This window comes from Ctenopharyngodon idella, chromosome 21 (assembly GCF_019924925.1).
Source record: "Ctenopharyngodon idella isolate HZGC_01 chromosome 21, HZGC01, whole genome shotgun sequence".
In the NCBI taxonomy this organism is placed as follows: Eukaryota; Metazoa; Chordata; class Actinopteri; order Cypriniformes; family Xenocyprididae; genus Ctenopharyngodon; species Ctenopharyngodon idella.
The window spans coordinates 12,174,398-12,187,319 of NC_067240.1; positions in this window are offsets into that span (position 1 = coordinate 12,174,398).

Genomic DNA, 12,922 nt, shown 5'->3' on the forward strand with positions numbered 1-12,922 from the left:
TTGGTTGTTCTGTTCTTGTGCTCAAGAGTCTTTTGTAAAGTTTTTGAGTTTGTTTAATAGAAGAAGAAGAAGAAGAAGCTGCTGCGTCAAGATCCTGACAATTTTCCTTTGTGCTGCGACCAGCGACTGTGACAACTGTACAATGGAAGGTGAACAGAACATGTGGAGCAACAGGGGACAAGCACAATTTCAGATTAGAAATATTGCTTTGTGTTGTATTTCCTCTGTAAATTTGTGCTGTTAAGGCATCATATGTTGCAATGTAAGATAGGTGTTGTTCATTATTCTTAATTGGCTCAGAAATCACGCTGACACAGCATGAGGAGGAGCAACTGATTGGCATCCAAGTGAGATTTCCTGCATGGTATAGTTGGCCTGTATGCAGATGTACAAATGTTTTGCCCCTCTTTAAATGTCAGTACTAGTCTCTTATTTTAAATTTGCACCATTTTTTTTCTCAGTTTGTAATGTATCCTGAAATGTATGCAATCACATGGTTGGTTGCCTTGAGGCACTAATCTATTGGAGTGACTGCTGGAATTTTAATTTAAGGTTACCTTTGGCAAATATTAGCTTCGGTCATTCTCACTGCCATCCTCAGCAATAAAGGAAATGAACTGTAATATAAGAACTTGTATTACCGTTATTAATTATTTATGGACTGGATTGTGAAAGCTTAGATTTCAGTATGTTGGAATTCTGAATTACTTATAAAGATCACGATCACTTGTTTTGTTCCTCAATGAATCGGTGTTTTGAACTAATGATGCAAAGATTCACTCATTCAATTGTTTTGTTCCTGAATAAATCAGGATTTTTGAACAAATTGGTCATATAAATAATTCAGTGATTTATTCATAAAGACAGTGGTCACTTATATTCTTCCTGAATGAATCAGCATTTTATACGAATCATTTGAACATTTTTCTTTTAACAAAGATTTTAATGATTTAATGATTTGTTCATAAAGACAGTAGTCAGTGGGTGCTTCTCAAATGGAAGGCTGCATACTAGTGAGGCTGTGTCCTTCCTAATGCAGTCCTTTAAAGGCTTGTAGTCTAGTGTCCTCCTCAGAATTAAATGCTAGAATGAGGCAGTCTAGTAAGTGTGCATGGCTATGTCATAAATGTTTCTGCCCCCAAAGTCACAAAAATGTTATAGAAATAATTGGAGGACATGAAGGATACACAAATGATCCTTTAAATTGAGACGTCCTTTGACAAAGCTTTATGACATGACAAAACCTACCGTCATTGAGATCTCCTAACTGAATAAAACCTACTGTCATTGAGATATTGTAATCGAAGAAAACCAACTGTCATTAAAATCTCGTTAGAAAACAAAACCAAATAACACTGAAATTTCGTAATAGAACAAAACAGCCTATCTTTGAAATCTCATAATAAAACAAAACCGACTGTCTTTGAAATCTCGTAACGGAACAAAGGAACAAAACTGACCGTCTTTGAAATTATATAACAGAACAAAACCGACTGACACTGAAAACCTACTGTCATTGAGATCTTGTACATGACCAAAACCGACTGTCATTAAAATCTCATTAGGAAAAAAAAAACAAGTGACACTGAAATTTCCTAATAGAACAAAGGCCGTCACTGAAATCTCATAATGAAACGAAACCGACTGTCATTGAAATCTTGTAAAGAAACAAAACCAACTGTCATTAAAATCTTGTAAAAGAATAAAACATACCGTATTGAGATCTCATAACTGAACAAAACCGACTGACACAGAAAACCGACCGTCATTGAAATCTCGTAACGAAACAAAACCGACTGTCTTTGAAATCTCGTAACAGAACAAAACCAACTGACACTGAAAACCTACCATCATTGAGATCTTGTACACAAACAAAACCGACTGACACTGAAAACCGACCGTCATTAAAATATTGTTAAGAAACAAAACCAAGTGACACTGAAACTTCTTAATAGAACAAAACGGGCCATCTTTGAAATCTCATAAAGGAACAAAACCGACCGTCACTGAAATCTCATAATGAAACGAAACCGACTGTCATTGAAATCTTGTAAAGGAAGAAAAACAACTGTCATTAAAGTCTTGTAAAAGAATAAAACATACCGTATTGAGGTCTCATAACTGAACAAAACTGACTGACACTGAAAACCGACAGTCTTTGAAGTCTCGTAAAAGAACAAAGGAACAAAACCACCTGTATTTGAAATCTCACTGCCACTGAAAAACAACCATCATTGAGATCTTGTAACTGAACAAAACTGACTGTCACTAAAAACCGACCATCACTGAGATCTCGTAACCAAACAAAACAGACCGTCATCGAAACAAAACCGACTGTCTTTGAAATCTCGTAAAAGAACAACGGAACAAAACCGACCATCTTTGAAATCTCATGACAGAACAAAACCGACTGTCACTGAAAACCGACCGTCATTGAGATCTCGTAACCAAACAAAACCGGCCATTCCTGAAATCTCACAACCGAATAAAACAGATGTCATTGAAATATTGTAACCGAATAAAACCGACTGTCATTGAGATCTCGTAACCGATCGAAACCGACCATCATTGAAATCTAGCAACGGAAGAAAACCGACCATCTTTGAAATCTCGCAAAGGAACAAAACCGACCTTCACTGAAATCTCGTAACAAAGCGAAACAGACCGTCATTGAGATCTTGTAACCGAACAAAACCGGCCGTCACTGATACTTCACAACCGAATAAAACAGATGTCATTGAAATCTCACAACCGAATAAAACGACTGTCATTGAAATCTCGTAAAGGAACAAAACTGACCATCAGTGAGATCTTGTAACAAAACAAAACCGGCCGTCACTGAAATCTCATAACCGAATAAATCTTGTAACTGAACAAAACTAACCATCATTGAAATCTCGTAAATAAACAAAACTGACAGTCATTGAGATCTCGTAAAGGAACGGAGCTGATTGCTATTGAGATCTCCTAAATGAAAAAAATCGACCATAATTGAAATCTCACAAAGAAACAAAACTTACTGACATCTAGTAACCGAATAAAACAGACTGTCATTAAAATCTCGTAACGGAACAAAACCAGCTGTCATTAAAATCTCGTAAAAGAACAAAAACATACTATATTGAGATCATGTAACTAAAAAAATTATAATTTGACTGACTGACCATGAAAACGACTGTCATTGAAATCTTGTAAAGGGACAATACCGACTGACATTTAAATCTTGTAATGGAACAAAACCGACCATTTATGAAATCTCGCAAAGGAACAAAACCGAGCGTCACTGAAATCTTGTAACGAAACAAAACCGACTGTCATTCAGATCTTGTAACCGAACAAACCTGACCATCATTGAAATCTTGTAATTAAACAAAACTGACAGTCATTGAGATCTCATAAGTTAACAAAACTGATTGCTATTGAGATCTCCTAAAAGAACAAAACCGACCAACATTTAAATCTTGCAACGGAACAAAACCGACTGTCTTTGAAATCTTGTAAAAGAACAAAACTGACCGTCACTGAAATCTCGCAACCGAATAAAACTGACTGTCATTGAAATCTCATAATGGAAGAAAACCAACTGTCATTAAAATCTTGTTAAAAAACGACCATCTTTGAAATCTTGCAAATGAACAAAACCGACCGCCACTGAGATCTCGTAACGAAACGAAACCGACCATGGCCGTCTTTGAAATCTCATGACAGAACAGAGCCGTCTGCCACTGAACGCCAACCGACAGTGAGATCTCGAAACCGAACTAAGAAAACCATCTTTGAGAACCATGACCAGTTACGAGATCCTACGGGCGGTCGGCATTCAGTGGCTGTCGACTCTGTTCTGTCTTGAGGTTTCAAAGACGGCCCGTCTTGGTTCTCTTTACGAGATTACAAAGGTGGCTGGTTTTGTTTCTTCACGAGATTTCACTGACGGCCGGTTTTGTTTTGTTACGAGATCTCATGGGCGGTCAGCGTTCAGTGGCTGTCGGCTCTGTTCTGTCATGAGATTTCAAAGACGGCCATGGTTCTCAAAGAAGGTTCTCTTTACGAGATTGTAAAGGCGGCGGGTTTTGTTCCTTCATGAGATTTCACTGTCAGCAGGATTAGTTTGGTTAAGAGATCTCATGGGTGGTCAGCATTTAGTGGCTGTCGGTTTTGCTCCTTCATGAGATTTTATTGTCAGCAGGTTTAGTTTGGTTAAGAGTAGTTTGGTTCAGTAACGAGATCTCACGGGCCGTCAGCATTCAGTGGTTGTCGGCTTCGTTTAGTCATGAGATTTCAAAGACGGCCGGTCTTGGTCCTTGGTTCTCTTTACAAGATTGCAAAGGCGGCTGGTTTTGTTCCTTCACGAGATTTTACTGACGGCCTGTTTCGTTCGGTTACGAGATTTTTCGGGCAGTCGGCGTTCAGTGGCTGTCAGATCTTTTCTGCCATGTGATTTCAAAGATGGCCATGGTTCTCAAAGATGGTTTTCTTTACGAGATTGCAAAGGCGGTCGGTTTTGTTACTTCGTGAGATTTCACTGATGGCCGGTTTAGTTCGATTATGAGATCTCACGGGCAGCCAGCATTCAGTGGCTGTCAGTTCTGTTCCGTCATTAGATTTCAAAGACGACCATGGTTCTCAATGATGGTTTTCTTTACAAGATTGCAAAGGCGGCCGTTTTTGTTCCTTCACGAGATTTTACTGACGGCCTGTTTAGTTCGGTTACGAGATCTTACGGGCAGTCAGCATTCAGTGGCTGTCGGATCAGTTCTATCATGTGATTTCAAAGACAACTGGTCTTGGTTTTCTTTACGAGATTGCAAAGGCAACCGGTTTTGTTACTTCACGAGATTTCATTGACAGCTGGTTTAGTTCAATTACGAGATCTCACGGGCAGTCAGCGTTCAGTGGCTGTTGACTCTGTTCTGTCATGCGGTTTCAAAGACGGCTGGTCTTGGTTCTCAAAGATGGTTTTCTTTACAAGATTGCAAAGGCAGCTTGTTTTGTTCCTTCACAAGATTTTACTGACGGCCTGTTTAGTTCGGTTACAAGATCTTACGGGCAGTCGGAGTTCAGCGGTTGTAGGATCTGTTCTGCCATGTGATTTCAAAGACAGCCGGTATTGGTTCTTTTTACGAGTTCGCAAAGGCGGCCGGTTTTGTTTCTTCAGGAGATTTTACTGACGACCTGTTTAGTTCGGTTACAAGATCTTACGGGCAGTCGGAGTTCAGCGGTTGTAGGATCTGTTCTGCCATGTGATTTCAAAGACAGCCGGTATTGGTTCTTTTTACGAGTTTGCAAAGGCGGCCGGTTTTGTTTCTTCAGGAGATTTTACTGACGGCCTGTTTAGTTCGGTTTATAAGATCTTACGGGCGGTCGGCGTTCAGTGGCTGTCAGATCTGTTCTGTCATGTGATTTCAAAGGCGGTCTGTTTTGTTCTTTCACGAGATTTTACTGGTGGCCTGTTTAGTTCGGTTATGAGATCTCACAGGCGGTCGGCATTCAGTGGCTGTTGGCTCTGTTCTGAACAAATCCGACAGCCACTGAACGCCGACCACTGTAAAATCTCCTAACCGAACTAAACAGGCTGTCAGTAAAATCTCGTGAATTAACAAAACCGGCCGACTTTGCAATCTCGTAAAGAAAACAATCTTTGGGAACCATGGCCATCTTTGACATCTAATGACAGAACAGATCCAACAGCCACTGAATGCCGACCGCCCATAAGATCTCGTAATCGAACTAAACCAGCCGTCAGTAAAATCTTGTGAATTAACAAAACCGGCCACCTTTGCAATCTCGTAAAGAAAACCATCTTTGAGAACCATGGCCGTCTTTGAAATCTAAGCCGACAGCCACTGAACGCTGACTGCCCATGAGATCTCGTAATCAAGCTAAACCGGCTGTCTTTGAAATCTAATGATAGAACAGAGCCGACAGCCACTGAACGCCGACTACACGTGAGATTTCGTAACTGAACTAAACCGGCCGTCAGTGAAATCTCGTGAACGAACAAAACCAGCCGCCTTTTCAATCTCGTAAAGAGCACCAAGGACCAAGAACGGCCGTCTTTGAAATCTTGTGAAAGAACAGAGCCGACCGCCTGTGAGATCTCGTAACCGGACTAAACCGGCTGTCATTGAAATCTCATGAAGGAGCAAAACCGGACGCCTTTGCAATCTCGTAAAGAGAACCAAAACCGGCCGTCTTTAAAATCTCATAACAGAACAGAGCCGACAGCCACTGAACACCGACTGCCCGTGAAATGTCATAACGGAACCAAAACGGGGTTCAGTGAAATCTCGTGAAGGAACAAAACCGGCCGCCTTTGCAATCTTGTAAAGAATACCATCTTTGAGAACAATGGCCGTCTTTGAAATCTCATGACAGAACAGAGCAGACAGCCATTGAATGCCGACCGTCTGTGAGATCTTGTAATTGAACTAAACTGTCAGTGAAATCTCATGAAAGAACAAAACTGACCGCCTTTGCAATCTCGTAAAGAGAACCAAGGACCAAGACTGGCTGTCTTTGAAATCTCATTAAAAGGTCCAAGGACCAAGACCAGCCGTATTTGAAATCTCATGATAGAACAGAGCCAACAGCCACTGAACGCCAACTGCCCGTGAAATCTCGTAACCAAACTAAACTGGCAGTCGGTGAAATCTCGTAACTGAACAAAACCGTCTGTCACTGAAATCTCGTAACCAAATAAAAACGATCATCATTAAAATCTCGAAACAAAACAAAACCGACTGTCTTTATAGTCTCGTAAAAAAAACAAGGGAACAAAACCGACTGTCTCTGAAATCTCATAACAGAACAAAACCGACTGACACTGAAAAACAACCGTCATTGAGATTTCATTACCTAATAAAAATGCCAATCATTAAAATCTTGTAATGGAACAAAACATTAAATTAAAACATCTAAAATCTCATTAAAGTCACTGACATCACTGAAATCTTACAACCGAATAAAACAGACATCATTGAAATCTCGTAACCAAATAAAACCGGCCGTCTCTGAATTTTCGTGAAGGAACAAAACTGACCGTCATTCAGATCTTGTAACCGAACTAAACCGGCTGTCACTGAAATCTCTAAATCTCACAACCGAATAAAACAGACATCATTGAAATCTCGTAACTGAATAAAACCGTCTGTCACTGAAATCTCACAACCGAGTAAAACAGACGTCATTGAAATATCGTAACGAATAAAACCGTCCATCAATGAAATCTCACAACTGAATAAAACAGTCGTCATTGAAATCTCGTAACTGAATAAAACCGGCCGTCATTGAAATCTTGTGAAAGAACAAAACTGACCGTCATTGACATCTCGTGACCGAACAAAACCGGCCATCACTGAAATTACTGAAATCTCATAACCAAATAAAACTGACCATCATTGAAATCTCGTGAAGGAACAAAACTGACCGTCATTGAGATCTCGTAAACGAACAATACCGACCGTCTTTGAAATCTCTTAACAGAACAAAACCGACCATCACTGAAATCTCGTAACCGAATAAAACCGACCATCATTGAAATCTTGTGAAAGAACAAAACTGACCATCATTGAGATCTCATAACCGAACAAAACCGACAGTCTTTGAAATTTCTTAACAGAACAAAACCGACTGACACTAAAAACCAACCGTCATTGAGATCTTGTAACCGAATAAAACCGACTGTCATTGAAATCTCGTAACCAAACAAAACCGACTGTCACTGAAATGTCACAACCAAATAAAACAGACGTCATTGAAATCTCGTAACCGAACAAAACCGATTGCCATTGAAATCTCGTAATGGAACATAACCGACTGTCATTGAAATCTCTTAACAGAACAAAACTGACCGTCATTGAGATCTTGTAACCAAATAAAAATGACCGTCATTAAAATCTCGTGAAATCTTCATTGAAATCTTGTAACGGAAAAAATATGAACTGTCATTGAAATCTTGTAACCAAATTAAACCGACCAACGCTGAAAACCGAACCGTCATTAAAATCTTGTAATGAAACAAAACTACCATTATTGAAATGTTGTAATGGAACAAACCAGGCCGTCACTGGAATCTCGGAAAGGAATGGATGATGTATTCTTCCCAACGGATCAAAGGCAGTAGTTTATCCACATTCCTAACCCCTGCTGAACCTGTAGCACACCAACAGGGAAGAGGTTCTCTTCCTCAACAAGACAGACATGCTCTAAAATTTTCAGACTCTTAATAGTCATTCTTTAGTCATTTCATTTTTAACAAGCTTTCTTTTAACAAAATTTCTTTATTTTCTTCAACCAGAATCATCACTAATTTAAACCCAGCCCAGAGAAATCCATGAAATCATTTTTTTAATACACTGCATTTGTCCTGTTGCTTTCATGGTTATTTGATTTTATGTTGCTTTTATGTGATGCATACTGCTGCTCACCCCCATTGATGCACAGATGGAAACACAAAGAACATTATGTGACAGTAATCACTAAAGCCAAAAGGTGTTCAGTGAGACTTAATTTTAAGCATATGATGCATGTGAAATTATTTCATAAGCTTTTTAAAAAACATTTTCATACAAGGCAATGTGACAAGCATTTTAAAAAATCAGGTTGTGTAAAAGGTCTTTAGTGGTCTACACTGTGTTTTGGTGTTTATTGTGGTAGTATAAAAATAGACTTAATTTTTGTTAAATGAAAACAAGAATGTGAGGGATTTTATTTTATTTTATTTTATTTTATTTTATTTTATTTTATTTTATTTTATTTTATTTTATTTTATTTTACCCAGAGCATCTTTAAAAGATACTAATAGTGAAATTACATCTTTAAATTTCTGAACCACATTTACGCTTTCTAAGCCCTTTTTTTTAAAACTTTCTTTATTAGAAAAAAATATTCAAAAGTAAATTCAATAGAAACATAACACTTGAAAAAAAGGACTGAAAAGAACAGGACTGAATTGGCACAATCTTTGATCCCTGCGTAATGACTTATTAACTGCATACAGACAAGATCTTGAAGAATATTAAACACCCTGGCATAATTTTTGGACAGCATGAATAATCACAAATATCAAACTCATTTGAACATTTGCCTTTAATACTCTCAAAGTTATGCTCAGATATATTAGACTATAATGGAAGTTCCCATTCAATCTGCATTTTATGCACACATTAAATTTGTCCATTTTAATACATCACATGGATTTTGCTGTTCAGCTAGTTATGAAATGTTATAAAGTTAGTCATTGTCTCAATATTACTGGTATGTGAATGCTTCCACTTTACTCTTTATGAAGTAAATATAGTACTTACAATACACATAAAATGTTAGGTGCACTATGTGAGTGAATGACTTCATCAAAGCCCAAATTTAATATTCTGTGGCATTTTCTCTTAAGCCTCTAATGTAAGTGTCTCTCATGCAATTGACACAACTCACGCAAAAACCTCTCCTGCGACTTTCATTCAAAGGAGCTGAGCAATTTCTGATGGGAAATACATAAAAATGAGAAAGGCTGAGGGCATTTATACAGCAGACTTGTTACAGAATCTGTTTTGATGAAATTCTGCTGCTGGAAGAAAGTTCTATTATGCAGCATATTTTCAGCTAAAAGCTCTCTGATATGTGAGAAGATAAAACGAACATAAAGCCTCAAGGGCCCTCTGTCCAAAGTTTCTTTTGGGTAAATTAAACAGCTGAATACAAATGTCCCGACTGCTTATCAGGGAATGTTAACAGTTTATGAAAGTAGCCTATACCCCTCACAGGTCTTCTAGAGCGCCCTGAATAACCCTGAAGCCCTGAAATTGTAAATGTCAGATCTCAAGATGATTGCAAACTTTTCTTATTTTTTAAGTGTGTTTATATTGTATTATTAACAGTAAAAGACAATAAATGCAATTTGTGCAAAATGTAAAATGCAATAAAAACCTGTTAATTAGTATATACGGGGAACAACTGTAATAGATCTAACCTTAAAATAATGTTAAATGTACCATTTTTGGAAGTAAAAAGAATGAATCAACTTTTCAAATTAAACTGTAAACTGACAGACCCAGAATTCCCTGTTAGACACTTAACATTTGATGGTTTTTAATTTGAATAATTATGCTTCTTTTTTTAAAAAATGATCAGTTATGTACATTAGGGTTTTATGTTACACCTTATATTATGTTAAATAAATGTTTATTGCATTATTTTAGTGTCATGTGTGTTACCATGATGTGTTTTGTACCTCAGCTTGTGGAAAATCTTGTGTGGACTTTTCTCTTTAGCGCTGGTGTTAATATGGTGGATGTCAGTATTGTAACGTTTGTTTTCTGTTTGCATTCTGTTAGCCGTCTTTCTGAGTTCTCTCTTTGGTTATTTATTGATTAGTCATTCTGTTCAGCTTGTCTTTTAACTACTTTAGCTACATTTTAACCAGAAACCTGATACAACTGTGTTAAATCAAAATGAATTGTTTATATAAAGTGAACATCATCAAAAAATCATGATTTTGACATGCCTTTTACCATTGATTACATTGTTCAGTACTCATTCTTAACATTATTGGCAATGATAGCCTTTGATTTTTACTTGGCTTCAGAGCAAACTTACCTATATATTTAAATGTCAAACTTCATAAACTGGAGATGACGATGCAGTATTTTGTGAATCTTTGGGGATTACATCGAAAATGTCACTTCTTATTGTTGAAAAGAACACTTTTTATTGTTTTCTTTGTCCTTGCTGTATTACGTAACCACACACATTGTTCCTAAGCAACATCTAGTGAGCTGCCCATAGAGGCAGCATTTAAGGTGATGTTAAAGCTGTCACAAAAGGTAAACAACTGGCCTAATGCTGCATTATAAGATTTGTGTGACTTGCCTACAGAGTTGCTGCCAGAGGTTTCCAAATTAGTTGCTTGTGAGGTTTACGTGATTAGGATGATACCTATCTAGACAGTATGCAGCAAGACAGCTAACTAGATTTTGGAACAGAGCTAATTAATAATAAATTGTTACATTTATATAGCGCTTTTCTCGGCACGCAAAGTGCTTTACACGGAATGGGGGGGGGGGGGGGGGGGGGGGGGATCTCCACCTCCACCACCACCAGTATGCAGCATCTACCTGGATGATGCGACAGCAGCCATCCATATTGTAATAGAATGCCCACCACACACCAGCTTATTGGTGGAGAGGAGACAGAGTGATGAAGCCAATCAGTATATGATTAGGAGGATGACAGAGGCCAATGGACAAATTTGGCCAGGATGTCGGGGTTATTCCTCTACTCTTTTTCAAAGGACATCCTAGGATTTTTAATGACCACAGAGAGTCAGGACCTCAGTTTAATGTGTCATGCAAAGCCTAAAAAGTTAAGAAATTCAGTTTAAGTAAGAACTGGCAGATTTTTATTTTGTACTCATACATTTTAATTGATTTTAACTTGAAATGTTTGAGTACACTTTTACATTTAGATTAAAATTATCATGTAACCCCAATGTAAACATCTTCATTAGTGTAAACAATTAATTTCAGAAAATGCTTAATTGCTAATTTGCTAAATGTTAACAATAGCATGGTATATCACACTCTGAATGAGTGGAACAATATAAAGCGTTTAATATACTTGCTCTCAAACCAAGCCACATGCACCACTTGTCACCATGATGGTAACTCTCCAAAAACCCACATTAACAGAAACTCTTCTAAATCAGCATAACATAACATTAATCACTACTAAATCCCCCACATATTAATCTTGCACAAATATATATACACTTAATTTTAGCATTTTACTCTCCCTTTCGAGTGCCATGGGCAAAGCATGCTGGGAAATAGAAATCCCAGCCCAGTTTCAGTTAAACTTAAGTTTGTCCAAATTAAAAGAAATAAGTTCATAAAACTCAAAACAATGACATAGTACTTCAAATATATCAGTTCTGTGAACTTGAAAGAAAAAGGAAGTGCTAAATACTCATAAAAGTTAATTTGACTGAACTAATTTGTTTTATTCAAGTTTGTCCTACTCAAACCAATTAATTACTTTGAGTGTAAGGGTTTACAGTACAGGAGATCTCCCATCCAGGTACTGACCAGGCTCAACCCTGCTTAGCTTCAGTGGGCAACCGGTCTTGGGCTCTGGGGTGGTATGGCTGCTGAGTCTAATGTCGAAAAGGAAACTACAATGATGGAGCAAGTATTAATGCTTTGTTGTACTGAATATAAAGCTTTATATCTTTGTGGTAATCTAACTGTTTCTAAGCTCAAAGAAGGTAAAAAAAATAAAGAGAGCATTTGAGATGTCTGATGTTATTTTAAGAAATGTGACAAAAAGCCAAATGGCATGCAACAAATGAATGAGATACTTGTAAAGCAATTCATTCTATCCATGAAACGTCAGAAATGTCAAACATAATGCAAACAGATGTGTTTTGTGCCAAGCCGAAGCCATTGAATTTACCAACTCAAATAAGACTTGCATCCATTAAATGACTGCTGGAGTCTCTTCTGTCATCAAAGAGAGGGCACTTCTCACTTTCATCAGTTCATTAGGCAGCGTCAAGTCGTGTCAGCTCCCTTTCATCTGAAGCGCAATCAAATTTCTTTCATGAACCGGCAAGAAATTAAAAGCAAAACTAGGCCTTCTCAGTGAGAATAAGGTTGATTTTAATTGCTCTGACACTGTTGGGAGTCTGACAATGAATTCAGAATGACTCTGCAAAGTTACTGTCATGTTGCTTTGGCTGAGTTGATTTAAAACTTCATGCTTGACAGGAGGTGTTAATTGAGAAACAATGCTTTCTGAATCATGTTGATATCAATAAAGTGCAGAAACACTTCAGACAGGAAGATTCAAATAACATCTCTAATTTGATATATGAACTGCAAACACAACAAATGCCATAAATATCACTATATGGAAGTGTCATGAAGTA